This window comes from Sapajus apella, unplaced genomic scaffold (genome assembly GCF_009761245.1).
Source record: "Sapajus apella isolate SASKATOON/1434 unplaced genomic scaffold, GSC_monkey_1.0 scaffold45, whole genome shotgun sequence".
Taxonomy (NCBI): domain Eukaryota; kingdom Metazoa; phylum Chordata; class Mammalia; order Primates; family Cebidae; genus Sapajus; species Sapajus apella.
In genome coordinates this window covers 15,426,219-15,442,602 of record NW_022436985.1, presented here as the reverse complement: position 1 = coordinate 15,442,602, position 16,384 = coordinate 15,426,219, and the positions used below count along the sequence as shown (strand labels likewise).

The following is a 16,384-nucleotide window of genomic DNA, read 5'->3' as shown; positions in this document are numbered from 1 at the left end:
TTTGGTAGAGATGGGGTTTTGACATGTATTCCAAGCTGATCTGGAATTCCTGGACTCAAGGGATCCACCTACCTTAGCCCCCCAAAATGCTGGGATTACAGCAGGAGCCACCTCGCCCACCATGAGAACACTTCTTACCTGCCAATCAGAAGCACAGCTTTGCTTTTATACATTTAAATGTTCCTGGATCTTGTTTCTCTCAGCTGCCTTGTTTCTCTCATTTGAAAAAGTGAGGGTTGGAATTGCTTTTATCTGGAGTCTCTAAAGAGAAGAAAAAAAAAATGTTTAAAGTATATTCCAAAAAGTAACATTCAATTTGGTTGATTTTATCAAAATATTTTTGGCTGGGAAAAAATAAATACAAAATGAATAGAAATCATATGACCCAGTAATTTCACTGCTTGGTATCTACCTCATGTACCACAATACAATATCATGCTAGAGTTGGCATTATACTCTGCACGAGAAAGACACGGCCCACAACAAGACTGTCCTTACTTCAGACACCAGCAAGTTTGGGGTCCTTAGGCCACCTACACTTCTGACCTACTGGCTATAAGTTTGGGAGTTCCCACATCCCCGTAAGGTCTGATTATTCACTAGAGTGACATAGAACTCAGGAAAGCTCTATATTTGTGATTATAATCTTATTATAAAAGATATATATCAGAAGCAGCCAGATGAAGAGACACATGGGGAGAGGTCTGGGAGGGTCCCAAACACAGAGTTGTTGTACTGTCTCTGGGTGTGTTATCCTCTTGACACACTCATGTGTTCACAAACCAGGAAACTCCACTGAGGTTCAGTATTAGGTATTGGGGTTACATTATGTAGCCATGATTAATTGAATCAACAGCCACAGAAATGGACTCAGACTCTAGCTCCCCTCCCCTCTCTTCCCTTCCCAGGACACTGGGTGATTATCATATGCCTCAAAGCCCCACATCTCTAATCATATGATCAGCCCCCATCCTGAAGCTTTCTAAGGTGTCCACCATGAGTCACCTCATTAGTATAAACTCAGGTGTGATCTGAGAGTCTTATGAAAAACAAAGATACTCCTATTACTTTGGAAATTACAAGGATTTAGAGTCTCTCTCCAGGAACCAGGGACAGGGCCAAATTCTCTATTATACAATAACCAAGAAAAATGAAAGTCGACACAATAGTCTGTGCATGAATGTTCATAGTAGCATTATTCATAATAGCCGAGAAGTGGAAATAACACACATGTCCATCAACTAATGAATGGATAAGTAAAATGAGCTATATTCATATGTCTCAGAGGCCTCCAAGCTCACCCCTCTATTTGATGAGAGGACCCACAGGATGTAGTCATACTCATGGTTAAGATTTATCACAGCAAAAGGATACAAGGCAAAATCAACTAAGGGCAAAGTCAAGGGGAAGCCAGGCACAGGCTTCCAAGAGTCCTCTCCCAGTGGAGTCACACAGGATGAGATTAAATCCCGCAGCAATGAATTGTGATAATGTGTGAAATGATATCTGCCAGGGAAACTCATTAGTGACTCAATGTCTAAGGTTCTTATTGGGAGCTGATCATGTGGGCACTCTCTGCCTAGCATGTACCAAGATTGCAGGCTCCAGGGGGAAAACAGGTGGATTGCATAAACCACAGAGTTCATACAACTAGTTAAGGCAGAGTAAACCATTCATATCAGTTAGGGATTGGTGGAAATCTCCTCAAATTCAAAGTCCCAGACACCAGTCAAGGGCTGATCTTGTAAGCAGGCTTTTCTAAGGATAGCAGTCTCCAGCTTGCTGCATTAATGCTTTTTTTTTTTTTCCACACCATAGGATAGAATATTATGTGCTCCAACATGGATGAAGCTGAGAACATCATGCTAAGTGACAAAGCCAGTAACACAAGGCCACATATTGTATAATTCCATGTATACAAAACACCCAGAAGCAAATCTATAAAGACAGAACAGAGAGTAATGGTTGCCTAGAGCTAGGAAGTCAGAGGGAAGTAAGGAGCAATTGCTAATGGGTAAAGAATTTCTTTTTGGGGTGATACAAATGTTTTGAAATTGATTGCAGTAATGGGTACACAGCTTTGTGAATATACTAAAAACCATAGAATTGTACTCTTTAAATAAAAGATTGTATGAAATGTGAATTATAGCTCAAAAGAGCTGTTAAAAATAAAGAATGGGGCCAGGTGTAGTGCTTCATCCGTGTAATCCCAGCACTTAGGGAGGCTGAGGCAGGTGGATTACCTGAGGTTAGCAGTTTGGGACTAGCCTGGACAACATGGCAAAATGCTGTCTCTATCAGAAAGTACAAAAATTAGCTGGGCATGATGGCATGTGCCTGTGGTCCCAGCTACTTGGAAGGTTGAGGCAAGAGAATCGCCTGAACCCAGGAGGCAGAGGTTCAAGCAAGATCATACCACTGCACTCCAGCCAGGGCAACAGAGCAAGACACTGCCCCCTGCCAAAAAAATTAAAGAAAGAAGAGAAGCAGTTGCTTATTTTAGTATAAGTGCCTTTTTTGTTGTTGTTTTTTGCCTTTAGGAATATAAATTCAAAAATATTTGTGAGCAAAAAGAAAGAATAAAATCCCAAAGGAGAAAAAAAAAATACCAAAGGAGAATGTAGTTAGCTTAAGTGTACTTCCTAGATGAGCTTATAGAAATCAATTTATTTTATAATTTTTATCCATAAAGTTCATATTTCCAATTATTGAATCAGCTGTTGATTTTAAGCCATGTGTGTCACAACTGCTAATTGACAGGAGTCACATCTGTGCTAGAAGAGAAAAATGCACATACATATTCGTGCTAATGGTTGTTATGCATGCCTCTATCCTTTTTTCTGTACAATATACTGTACTACTAGCTAATATCAAAGGTCCTCCTTTAGAATAAAATATAGTAAATTAAGAAGTCACCAGAGGCCAGGCATGGTAATTCACATCTATAATCCTAGCACTTTGGGAGGCCAGACCGGTGGATCACTTGGAGTTCAAGACCAGCCTGGCCAACATGGTGAACCCCTGTCTCTGCTAAAAATATAAAAATTAGCCAGGCATGGTGGTGGACACCTGTAATCCCAACTACTTGGGAGGCAGAGGTGGGAGAATCGCTTGATCCAGGAAAGCAGAGGTTATAGTAAGCTGAGATCACGCCACTGCACTTCAGCCTGGACGACAGAGCAAGACTCTGTCTCAAGAAAAAAAAAAAAATAGGTTCCCAGACACTTCAGCCGTCTTAGCAGATCACCCTTCTGAACTCAAAAGGACAGTGGAAATGTGAGTTCTGAGTAGGTAAATTGATCTGCTGACATTACCAGCCCAAAATTCTCCTGGCTCTTCATTTCATGAAGAAAGATCTGGCCTTCCCTCTTGATATTCACAGCAGAACTGCTGGGAAGGTTCTCCTATACACAAACTTCTGGCCATTCTTTCCTTGCCTTTTGTTTCGGAAGTACTATTGTATATCCTTCACCGGCTCTGTGCTGTATCCAAAGCAGTTTTTTCTGTTTAATTTTCCTGTGAAAAAAATTAAATTTCCCATTTTTTATTCTTTCTAACATCCCCCTTCTACAACACAGTCTTTTTATGACTCCAGAATCCCACAGCCCTTTTTTTAATCCCAGCTATTTCTCCACATTTCCAAAAATTATTTCTACCAACAGCTGCCCATTTTCTTAGTGCATGTCTCTCAGCTGTTGGCTTACTAACAGGTTTAGACAAAGTAATTTACATTAGTATGTATATGATTGATATGCTCTTTAACTTTCTAATTGAAAAAGTCATATCTGTTTTTAAGTTACTTATTTTTGAAATAAAAATGTGTCCACATGGTAGAAAATTCATAAAATATGGGTTTTTTCCTTTTTCTTTTTCGTGTTTTTTTTTTAAAGTCCTCACGATTGTTTAAGTTTGAAAAATGTCCACACTTAATTATTTATTTATTTATTTATTTATTTGAGTTGGGGTCACCCAGGCTGAAGTGCAGTGGCATGATCTCTGCTCACTGTAACCTCTGCTTCCTGGGCTCAAGCAATTCTCCAACCTCAGCCCCCGGAGTAGCTGGGACCACAGGCGCACACGCCATGCCCAGCTAATTTTTTGTATTTTTGATTTTTTTGCAGAGGTGGCTTCACTGTGTTGTCCAGGCTGGCCTTGAATTCCTGGGCTCAAGTGATCTGCCCGCCTTGGCCTCCCAAAGTGCTGGGATTATAGGCATGAGCCACCACTCAAGGCCAAACGTTTATTTCAATTATCCTTCTCATAGAAGATGAAGGAGCAAATATTTGTGATCCCTAACGGTCATTCCAGGAAGCCTAAAGATATTTTAAGGATAAAAGACATCTTGGCAGGGCGCAGTGGCTCACGCCTGTAATCCCGGCACTTTGGGAGGCCGAGGCGGGTGGATCACGAGGTCAAGAAATCAAGACCATCCTGGTCAACATGGTGAAACCCCGTCTCTACTAAAACTACAAAAAATTAGCTGGGCATGGTGGTGCGTGCCTGTAATCCCAGCTACTCAGGAGGCTGAGGCAGGAGAATTGCCTGAACCCAGGAGGCGGAGGTTGCAGTGAGCCGAGATCGCGCCATTGCACTCCAGTCTGGGTAACCGGAACGAAAATCCATAAAAAAAAAAAAAAAAAAAAGACATCTTAACATTTTTATTATTCTGAATTTAGGGCCTAATATAAAGACAGAGTCGCCAGGCGCGGTGGCTCAAGCCTGTAATCCCAGCACTTTGGGAGGCCGACGCGGGTGGATCACAAGGTCAAGAGATCCAGACCATCCTGGTCAACATGGTGAAACCCCGTCTCTACTAAAAATACAAAAAAATTAGCTAGGCATGGTGGTGCGTGCCTGTAATCCCAGCTACTCAGGAGGTTGAGGCAGGAGAATTGCCTGAACCCAGGAGGCGGAGGTTGCGGTGAGCCGAGATCGCGCCATTGCACTCCAGCCTGGGTAACAAGAGCGAAACTCCGTCTCAAAAAAATAAATAAATAAATAAATAAATAAATAAATAAATAAAAATAAATAAAAAATTAAAGACAGGGTCAAGAAGAATTGTCAGAAGATACAAGGTATGAACAGAAATTATAATTTTAAACCCAAGACCTCCAGGCATGGTGGCTAACACCTGTAATCCCAGCACTTTGGGAGGCCAAGGCGGGCACATCAGTTGAGGTCAGGAGTTGGAGACCAGCCTGCCAACATGGTGAAACCCCATCTCTACTAAAAGTACAAAACTTAGCTGGGCTTGGTGGCCCACGCCTGTAATCCCAGCAACTCGGAGGCTGAGGCAGGAGAATCGCCTGAACCTGGGAGCTAAAGGTTGCAGTGAATCCATATTGCGCCACTACACTCCGGCCTGGGGAATATTCCTCCTCAAAAAACAAAACAAAACAAAAAAACAATTATCTGGGCATGGTGTCACATGCCTGTAGCCTCAGCTACTGGGGAGGCTGAGGTGGGAGGATGGCTTGAGCATAGGAGGTCAAGGCTGCAGTGAGTGGAGACTGCACCACTGCACTCCAGCCTGGGTGACAGAGCGAAACTCTATCAAAACAAACAAAAACTCCAAACCATAATTATAGTTATTATACATATTTTAAAACCACATCACTAGGGAACAGTTATTACTAGAAACAACTGAAAAGTGAGGAATTTTTGGTCAGAATTGTTCTAGAGTATGCCAAGAAGTCTAGAGAATTCATAGAATATTTTGGTGATTAAAAAGAATAGCTAGCCGGGCGCGGTGGCTCAAGCCTGTAATCCCAGCACTTTGGGAGGCCGAGGCGGGCGGATCACGAGGTCAAGAGATCGAGACCATCCTGGTCAACATGGTGAAACCCCGTCTCTACTAAAAATACAAAACATTAGCTGGTCATGGTGGCGCGTGCCTGTAATCCCAGCTACTCAGGAGGCTGAGGCAGGAGAATTGCCTGAACCCAGGAGGCGGAGGTTGCGGTGAGCCGAGATCGCGCCATTGCACTCCAGCCTGGGTAACAAGAGTGAAACTCCGTCTCAAAAAAAAAAAAAAAAAAAAAAAAAAAGAATAGCTAGTATGTGGTCACAGACTAACTTGGTCATTTTCCAAAAAGAAAATCCAAATTCTAATTTGACTCTTGTTATTTTAGAATATCATACAGCTAACAATTTTTAGTCAAGAATTTATCTGTTTTTAATGAATAAATCTATTAACATTGGATTTCACCTTAAATTTTTTTTTTACCATTTATAGATGATTCTTCAATTGGTCTTAATATACACTTATGTGTGTGTGTTTAGACATATATAAATACATGGTTATGTAAATAAGTTACAAAATTAAAGCTTTTAACTTTAAGATAAAATTAATCTGATCAGTATATTAAATAAATCAATGTATTTATACTTGAAATTACAATGTAAACATATAAACTAGTAAATAAACTATATCTGTTATCTTATGTATATATTCATGTTTCTCTGTAATTATTATGAGTATAGTCTTTATTGTTTTATTATCACCTTTAACCAAAGCAACCAACTTTTGTTTTTTGCAGAGAAGTCTAGAAGACAGTAAACCAAGAAATATCTAATTTTTTCAGTATGCATTTTAAACTATCTTCATAAATGTTTAACTGGCAAAACAAACCCATATATAATATCATTCAAAGCATTTGCACAATTTATTTTTGCTTGTTTGCTTATTTTACTTTTTATCAAATCCCCGATTCTGAAAAGAATATTTGCACATCCTGTTTATAGTCATTTTATAACCTTTTAAGAATAGAAAAAAATCTGAATTTAGTGACCAGAAGTTTTATGGGTGTTTTTTTACTTTTTTTTCCTTTAAATTATAAAATTTCCACACATACATCAGTGGCTCCTTTGAAGACATCACAAGTCTCGGGACATTAAGATTTTTCTATCATATACTATGACCAGAGTTTTGTATCATTTTTTTAACTTAAAATTGTTCAAGTATCCAAAGATTGTATATCAATTAATTTGTTTTATAAGTTCTTAAAAATTTAAGCACTTGGAAATTATAATTTTGATTAACATTTTATTTTATTTTATTTTATTTTATTTTATTTTATTTTATTTTGAGACGGAGTTTCACTCATGTTACCCAGGCTGGAGTGCAATGGCATGATCTCGGCTCACCGCAACCTCCGCCTCCTGGGTTCAGGCAATTCTCCTGCCTCAGCCTCCTGAGTAGCTGGGATTACAGGCATGCACCACCATGCCCAGCTAATTTTTTGTATTTTTAGTAGAGACGGGGTTTCACCATGTTGACCAGGATGGTCTCGATCTCTTGACCTCGTGATCCACCCGCCTCGGCCTCCCAAAGTGCTGGGATTACAGGCTCGAGCCACCGCGCCCGGCCGGCTGATTAACATTTTATAGTATAGGAATTTCTCATAATCAAAACCTTTTTAAAGACATCTGTAATTATATTTTTATTTAATTAAATACCATATTATATTTTCAATCTTAAACAATTTTTGGAAATAATAAGTTATTTCACTCTTAAGTCCAACATAAAAATTTAGAAAGTTTAAAGCCTTAGGAATTAAACTTTGGTATTAGGAAAATTAAAATATAGTGTTAGCATTTTTTTTTTTTTTTTTTGAGACGGAGTTTCGCTCTTGTTACCCAGGCTGGAGTGCAATGGCACGATCTCGGCTCACCGCAACCTCCGCCTCCTGGGTTCAGGCAATTCTCCTGCCTCAGCCTCCCGAGTAGCTGGGATTACAGGCACGCGCCACCATGCCCAGCCAATTTTTTGTAGTTTTTAGTAGAGACGGGGTTTCACCATGTTGACCAGGATGGTCTCGATCTCTTGACCTCGTGATCCACCCGCCTCGGCCTCCCAAAGTGCTGGGATTACAGGCGTGAGCCACCGCGGCCGGCCGTGTTAGCATTTTTATATAATAAAATACCATTTTTAACTTTTTCTTTTTAGAATTTTTAAATTATTTATGTGGACTAGATATTTCTAGTGTGCACATCTGACAACAAAATGATTTTTTAGTCAATTTACCTTTAAAATTTCTTGAGAGAGGATAGGAGGGAGAAAACAGAAGAAGAAAGTGAGAAGAAGCCAGGCACAGTGGCATGCACCCGGAGTCCCAGCTACTCAGGAGACTGAGGCGGGAGGATCCCTTAAGGCCAGGGGTTCACGGCTGGAGTGTACTGTAATCACATCTGTGGATAGCCACTAGTCTAGTCTAGGTAACATAGTGCAACTCTGTCTCTTTAAAAGAAAGAAAGAAGGCCGGGTACAGTGGCTCACACCTGTATTCCCAGCACTTTGAGAGGCTGAGGCAGGAGGATCACGAGGTTGGGAGTTCAAGACCAGCCTGACTAACATGGTGAAACCCCGTCTCTACTAAAAATACAGAAATAATTAGCTGGGTGTGGTGGTGCATGCCTGTAATCCCAGCTACTCGGGAGGCTGAGGCAGGAGAATTGCTTGAACCCGGTAAGCAGAGGTTGCAGTGAGCCAAGATTGTGCCATTGCACTCCAGCCTGGGCAATAAGTGCAAAACTCTGTCTCAAAAAAAATAAAATAAAATAAAATAAAGAAAAGAAAAGAAAAAGCAGGAGCCAGCTACAGATACATATACAATCATTGGAGAAAATCAAATAATCCTTCTGCTCTAAGGAATGGGAAAAAGTTTAGATATAGAAAAACCCATTTCAGGATACACATGCACACATGAGTTGTTACACCTGGTTTAAACAGTAACTGGGGCCCTTGACAATTTTACCAGGTCATAGAATAAAACAGCCAATATTTATTAAACTCAAAAGAATGGAAATGAAGGATGTTTGGGGAGAGAGGGAGTCATTCATTAAACTAAATGATCTCTCTTTTAGAAAGACAAGACAAAAAATAAAAATAAAAAATTTTTTTAAGAGAAAAAAAATTTTGATAAAAAAGAAAAAGAATAGAGAAGACAGTCCCCTCATGAGAACTGGGTTTTTTTCCTTTTTCATTCTAAGATATGTCTAAAATGAACAATCTATTTGAGCCAAAGCTCTCCAGAATAGCCTCTACAATTCACTGTCCTCTGTGGAGTTATGCCAGGAAGTAATGCAAGTACCTTAGAGGCAAACCACAAGAGGTTGGGTGATGGTCAAAAATAAAAATATTACTTTTATAAGTAATATAAAAGAAACTGTTTTTAAATAAATTCTCTCTCTTTTTAAAATACAAAATATAAAAGAAACACTCATGAATTTAGGTCCTAACCCAAAGGATAAATTGCTCTGCCTGCTGATTCAAGAAATCAGCATGACTCTGAAGGGTCAAAGAGATAATAAAAGTCCAGATTCAATGCAAAACCCATGTAATCAAGGACAGAGAGGCCTAATGCAGGAGAGACTCAAGAAGTCTCAGATGTGTATATTATTACCGAGGGTTCTGTTCTCTGGTTCATGGCAGCCAGGATCTTGGCCATACCTCCATGGTATTGTTCCAGCCCAATCAGCTTCAGATCATCAGGGACAAGCCTGTAGCTGAAAGAAGTGAGGTTTACTGACTTGCTGCAACAAAAGAGACTGCACATCAGAGAAACTATGAGATGTCTCACCAAACAAAAGAAAAGGTAAAATCGGGGCTGGGCACAGGGACTCAAGCCTGTAATCTCAGCATTTTGGGAGGCCAAGGGGGGCTGATCACTTGAGCCCAGGAGTTTGAGACCTGCCTAAGAAATGTGGAGAAACCTTGTCTGTACAGAAAATACAAAAAGATTAGCCTGGCATGGTGGCAAGTGCCTGTGGTCCCAGCTACCCTGGAGGCTGAGGTGGGATCACTTGAGCCCAGGAGGTGGAAGCTGCAGTGAGCTGTGATTGAGCTACTGCACTCCAGCCTGGGTGACAGTGAGACCCTGTGTCAAATAAAAAAAAAAAAAAAAGATAGGATTTGGGGAAGAGAGACATTAGGCCTTCTTTTTTTTAAGAAAGGATCTTGCCCTGTCACTCAGGCTGGAGTGCAGTGGCACGATCACAGCTCACTACAGCCTCGACCTCCTGGACTCAAGTGAGCCTCCTCTCAGCCTCCAAAGTAGCTGGGGAGGATCCACCTTGCCCTGCAATTTTTATTTTTATTTATTTATTTATTTGAGATGGAGTCTCACTCTGTCACCAGGCTGGAGTGCAGTGGCATAATCTCCGCTCACTGCAACCTCCGCCTCCCGGATTCATGCAATTCTCCTGCCTCAGTCTCCCGAGTAGTTGGGACTACAGGTGTGCACCACCATGCCCAGCTAATTTTTGTATTTTTAGTAGAGATGGGGATTTACCATGTTGGCCAGGATGGTCTCAATCTCTTGACCTCGTAATCTGCCCACCTCGGCCTCCCAAAGTGCTGGGATTACAGGCATGAGCCACTGCACCCAGTCTATTATTATTTTTTTTTTTTAAGTAGGGATGAGGTCTCCCTATGTTGCCCAGGCTGGTATTGAACTCCTGGGCTCAAGCAATCCTCCCACTTTGGCCTCCCAAAGTGCTGAGATTACAGGCAGGAGCCACTGCACCAGCCAGTTGCGGGGCTTTTTTAGATAGTCTTTATCAGATTGGGGAAGTTCCTTCTGCATTAGTCTGCTGGGGCTACCATAAGAAAATACCAGAAACTGGGTGGCCTAAACAGACATTTATTTCCCATAGTTCTAGAGACTAAATTTCCAAGATCAAGGTCCCATTGATTCGGTTCTGTTGAGGCCTCTTTTCCTGGATTGTAAATGGCTGCATTCTCACTTTGTCCTTGAATGCCTTTTCTCTGTGTTTGTGTTGGTGAAGTGGAGGAGAGCTGATGTCTCTTCCTTTTCTTTTTTTTTTTTTTTTTGAGACAGAGTTTCGCTCTTGTTACCCAGGCTGGAGTGCAATGGCGCGATCTCGGCTCACCGCAACCTCTGCCTCCTGGGTTCAGGCAATTCTCCTGCCTCAGCCTCCTGAGTAGCTGGGATTACAGGCACGCGCCACCATGCCCAGCTAATGTTTTGTATTTTTAGTAGAGACGGGGTTTCACCATGTTGACCAGGATGGTCTTGATCTCTTGACCTCGTGATCCACCCGCCTCAGCCTCCCAAAGTGCTGGGATTACAGGCTTGAGCCACCGCGCCCGGCCTCTTCCTTTTCTTATAAGGACAGTCGTCCCCCTCAGATTAGGGACCCACCCATATGCCCTCATTTAACCTCTTTTTTTTTTTTTTTTTTAAGATGGAGTCTCACTGTGTCACCCAGGCTGGAGTGCAGTGGTGTGATCTCGGCTCACTGCAACCTCCGCCTCCTGGATTCAAGTGATTCTCCTGCCTCAGCCTTGTGAGTAGCTGGGATTACAGGCGTGCAGCACCACACCCAGATAATTTTTGTATTTTTAGTAGATATGAAGTTTCACCACGTTAGCCAGGCTGGTCTCGAATTCCTGACCTCAAGTTAGCCACCCGCGTTGGCCTCCCAAACTGCTGGGATTACAGGTGTGAGCCACTGTGCCTGGCCTCATTTAACCTTAATTACCTCCTTAAAGGTCCTGTCTCCAAATACAACCTCATTGGAGGTTAGGGCTCCAACATAAGAATTTGAAGGTGGAACACAATTCACTTCTTAATAGCTTCTATTTCTAGTTTGTTGTATGTATTTGTTTTTATCATGGAAGAGTATTGTATTTTGTCAAGTGCTTTTTCTGTATCTGTTAAGGTTAGCATGTATTTTTTCTTTATGTTAATATGATGTGCTATATTGGTTTTCAGACGTTAAACAAACTTTGCATTCCTGGGATTAATCCTATCTGGTCATGGTGTGTAATCCTTTTCATATGTTGTTGGATTCAGTTTCCTAAGTTTTTTTTTTTTTTTTTTTTTAAATTCAGTCTCCGTAGAGACTGTCAAAAATTGCCAATGCTGACTATATTTCAAGTCGGCATGGCGGGGTATTGGGAAAAGTTTTCAATTAGCAATAATCGCTCCTTGGATAAACCTCATTGGCTACGATACTGCCACTGCGCAAAGCTCAGTTTCCTAAGTTTTAGGGTTTTTTGCTTTTGTTTTTGTTGAGACAGAGTCTCACTACTCTCTCACCTAGACTGGAGGGCAGTGGCACGATTTTGGCTCACTGCAACCTCCACCTCCCAGGTTGAAGCAGTTCTGTATCTCAGCCTCCGGGGTAGCTGGGATTACAAGCATGAGCCGACATGCCCGGCTAACTTTTTTATATTTAGTAGAGATGGGGGTTTCATCATGCTGGCCAGGCTGGTCTTGAACTCCTGACCTCAAGTAACCCACCTGCCTCAGCCTCCCAAAGTGCTAGGATTACAGGCATAAGCCACTGTGCCCAGCCCTGAGGTTTGTTTTGAGAATTTGTATGTACGTATTCATAAGAGATATTGGTCTGTAGTTTTCTTGTTATATGTCATTCTTTAATATCAGAGTAATACTAGCCTTATAGAATGAACTGCAAAGTGTTCCCTCTTGTTTTTTGGAAGAATTTGTGAAAAATTGGTGTTAATTCTTCATTTTGGTAAAATTCATCTGGGAAGCATCTAGTCCTGGGCTTTTCTTCATGGAAAGTTTTTCTTTTTAAATTATTAATTCAATCTCATTGCTTGTTGTGTATCCATTCAGATTTTCTATTCATTTTAGTTTTTATCTTACTTTATTTTTTTTTTAGACCAGGGTCTTGCTCTGTCACCCAGAATGGAGTTATTTAGGTTTTCTATTTCTTCTTTAGTCAATTTCAACAGTTTTTGCTTTCTAGGAATTCACCTGTTTCATTTGGGTTATCCAATTTGTTGATGTACAATTGTTCATCATGTTTCTTTACATTCCTTTTTACTTCTGTAAGGTCTGTATCGGTGTCTCCTCTCTTATTCCTGATTTTAGTTAAGTCTTCTCTCTGTTGTTATTGGTCAATATAACTACTTGTCAATTTTGTTGACTTTTTCCAAAACCAACTTTTGGTTTTGTTGATTTTTCTCTATTGTTTTTATACCCTCTATTTCATTAATTTTTACTTTAATTCTTATTAGTTCATTTCTCCTGCCGGCTTTGCATTTAATTTGTTTTTCTTTTGCTGGTTTCTTAAAGTGGAAAATCAAGTTATTGATTTGACATCTTACTTTTTATTTTATTTTATTATTATTAATATTTTGAGACAGGGTCTCACTCTCTTGCCCAGGCTGGAGTGCAGTGGTGCTACCTTGTCTCACTGCAACCTTTGCTTCCCAGGTTAAGGTGATCCTCTCCCCTAAGCCTCCTGAATAGCTGGGACTATAGGCACAAGCCACCAGGGCCCTGCTTATTTTTGGTATTTTTTGTAGAGACCAGATTTCACCATGTTGCCCAGGCTGGTCTTGAACTCCTGGCCTCAAGTGATCCACTTGCCTTGGCCTCCCAAAGTGTTGGGATTACTGGGATTACAGGTATGAGCCACTGTGCCCAGTCCCAATATTTTATTTAAAAAGCAAGATGTCAGGCCGGGTGCAAATAAATAAATTAATTTAATTAAATACAGGCATTTACACCTATAAATTTTTCTCCATGAACTAACTTAGCTGGATCCCATATTTTCATATGCTCTTTTAATTTTTATCCATCTCAAATTACTTCTCAGTTTCTGCTGTATTTTTTATTTGACTTATTGGCTATTTTGGAGTTTGTTGTTTAATTTCTACATACTTGTGAACTTCTCAAATTTCCTTTTGTTAAGTCCTTATTTGATTTCATCGTGGTCACAGAAAGTACTTTGTATGACTTCAATCTTTCCAAATTTTTTGAGGTTTTTAAAAATAATGTGGCATACAGCTTATGCTGGAGAATATTCCATGTGCATTTGAAAAGAATGTGTGTTCTGCTATTAATGGAGAAGTGTTCTATATGTCTATTAGGTCTGGTCATTTTGTTTTGTTTTTGTTTTTGAGACAGAGTCTTGCTCTGTTGCCCAGGCTGTGGTGCTATGGCGCAATCTCAGCTCACTGAAACCTCCGCCTCCTGGGTTCAAGCGATTCTCCTGCCTCAGCCTCCTGAGTAGCTGGGATTACAGGAGTCTGCCACCATGCCTGGCTAATTTTTGTATTTTTAGTAGAGACGAAGGTTTCACCGTGTTGGTCAGGCTGGTCTTGAACTCCTGACCTCGTGATCCACCCACCTTGGCTTCCCAAAGTGCTGGGATTACAGGTGTGAGCCACCGCGCCTAGCCAGGTATGGTCATTTTATAGTGTTGTTTGAGTCTTCTGTTTTCTTGCTGACTTTCTGCCTGGTTGTTCTATCCCTTATTGAAAATGAAGTTTCATTGTTTACAACTGTTGTTCTTGAATTCTGTCCATTTCACTTAATGTGTTTTCCTTAAGTGCTTTGAAACCATAAAACTCCAAGCCTTTGCTGAGGGGTTCTCTGAGCGTATTGGGGCATGACTTTGATGTTCCAGCAGTCTGGTAACAACGCTGCCTTAGCTTTCTCTTCCAGCTTGTGCAGACCCTCAAGGTCAGGTAGCAGTGAGAGACTAGCCTGTTCTCAGTTATTTCCTGGCCAGGTACATAGTTCTGCTCATGAGTGTGGCCTTCTAGAGTCCCAGGAATGTGTTGGAGATTTTTAAAGCCCTCAGCGCATAATGTATTCCCCAGTTTGATTGACTGATGGATTGATGTCAGTCATTAATTAGCCCTAACTCGTACTGCCACCTGAGATGGGTGTGATGTTAAACAGCTGCCACCAAATGTGTCTGAGAATCAATCTAAGGCTACAGCTTTTTGCAGAGTGAGCTCTGAGTCAGGTGAGATAAGGACAAATTTGAGTGTACAGCTTGTTTCACTGAATTACCAGGTAAGTCAAATAGCTTCAATACTATAGGAACTGGTTTTTGTGGAGTGCTCTAAATCTGTTGTGTCCCAGTGGTTCCTAAGCATCTGGTTTTTGTACTCACTGTAGTTGCAGAGATACTGGTTTTCAAGACTACCGTGGAGTTGGAGGGAGGAGGATGATAATACACCAAGTTCCCTATTCTTACTGAAACAAAACCCTTTTTGTGAGGGGTGGTGGTGGTGGATAGTCTCACTCTGTTGTCCAGGCAGGCTGGAGTGCAATGGCACGATCATTGCTCACTGCAGCCTCTAACTTCTGGTCTTAAGCAATCCTCCCACCTCAGCCTCCTGAGTAGCTGAGACAACAGGCATGTGCCACCATGCCCAGCTCATTTTCTTTTTTTAGACAGAGTCTAGCTGTGTCACCCAGGCTGGTGTGCAGTGGCATGATCTCAGCTCACTGCAACCTCTGCCTCCCGGGTTCAAGTGATTCTCCTGCCTCAGCCTCCCAAGGAGCTGGGACCACAGGCACGTGCCACCACGCTCGGCTAATTTTTTCTATTCTTGGTTGAGACGGGGTTTCGCTGTGTTAGCCAGGATGGTCTCCATCTCCTGACCTCGTGATCTGCCCGCCTTGGCCTCCCACAGTGCTTGGATTACTACCCAGCGTGATCCACCGCACATGGCCAATTTTCTTTTTTTTAAGTTTGTTGTAGAGACAGAGTCTCCCTATGTTGCCCAGGCTACTCTCAAACTCCTGGCTTCAAGCAATCCTCCTGCCTCAGCCTCCCAAAATGCTGGGACTGATAGGCATGAGCTACGATACCTGGCCTTGAAATAAGGCCTTCGAAAAAAAGTACTCCTTGAATTGTTGCAAGACTATTATCCAGAGTTCTGAAAATGCTGATTTTGACCTTTTTTGCCACTTGTCCTCATTGCTTTCACAGAGCAGATTTTTGGATATCTTTACTTTGCTATTGTGGAAATGCTTCTGATTAATATGTTTGTTAAATAGCCATTCTTAATTCCCTGTTTTTTTTTTGTCTTTGTTTGAGCTAAGAGTAATTTTAATAATGACTATTTTGTAATCTCAGCCTCTGCAGGGTGGTTGGAAAGCTGCACTTGGAAACTCTCATCCAGGAAATAGTTCCCAAATCACACCAGAACTGGATTTACAAAGACACCTGTTTCTGCTGCTGCTGCTCTTGCTACACACAGATGCTGCTGCTTTCAACAGTATCAATGCTAGATACTGGATGTTGTTGGTAGAACCACTGCTCCTTCTGAAAAGTCATTGCCACCATGGCTGCCCCCTGTCCCAGCATTGATTCCACAAAATTCCTACTTCTTTTGATTCACCAGCTTCCGGCTCAACGTCCAATGCAGGAGAACTCTAATCGGTAGAGCTGAGGTAACATGTCTATGCTCTGGATATAAGGGAGCCTGGGAAACTGATTTTAAAATTTCTCTCTATTGGGTGGTACTCTTGGTACACCACGACTCATAGAATGGGAATTCTTCAAACATGGCAAATAACTCTATTTTCCTTAAAACATGTATAATGTCATAATAAAAATGATTTGTACTTAATTTTAAAAAATT

General features: G+C 41.2%; 2 non-coding genes across 2 annotated transcripts; both read right to left on the bottom strand.

The window, feature by feature from the left end:
* Positions 1-6,850: 6,850 nt before the first annotated feature.
* Positions 6,851-6,917, bottom strand: LOC116524588. Its single transcript, XR_004257409.1, has one exon. It is a non-coding gene; the product is annotated as a small nucleolar RNA SNORD42 (small nucleolar RNA).
* A 4,940-nt stretch (positions 6,918-11,857) lies between these two features.
* LOC116524568 lies at positions 11,858-11,998 on the bottom strand. Its single transcript, XR_004257393.1, has one exon. It is a non-coding gene; the product is annotated as a U4 spliceosomal RNA (small nuclear RNA).
* Positions 11,999-16,384: the final 4,386 nt, after the last annotated feature.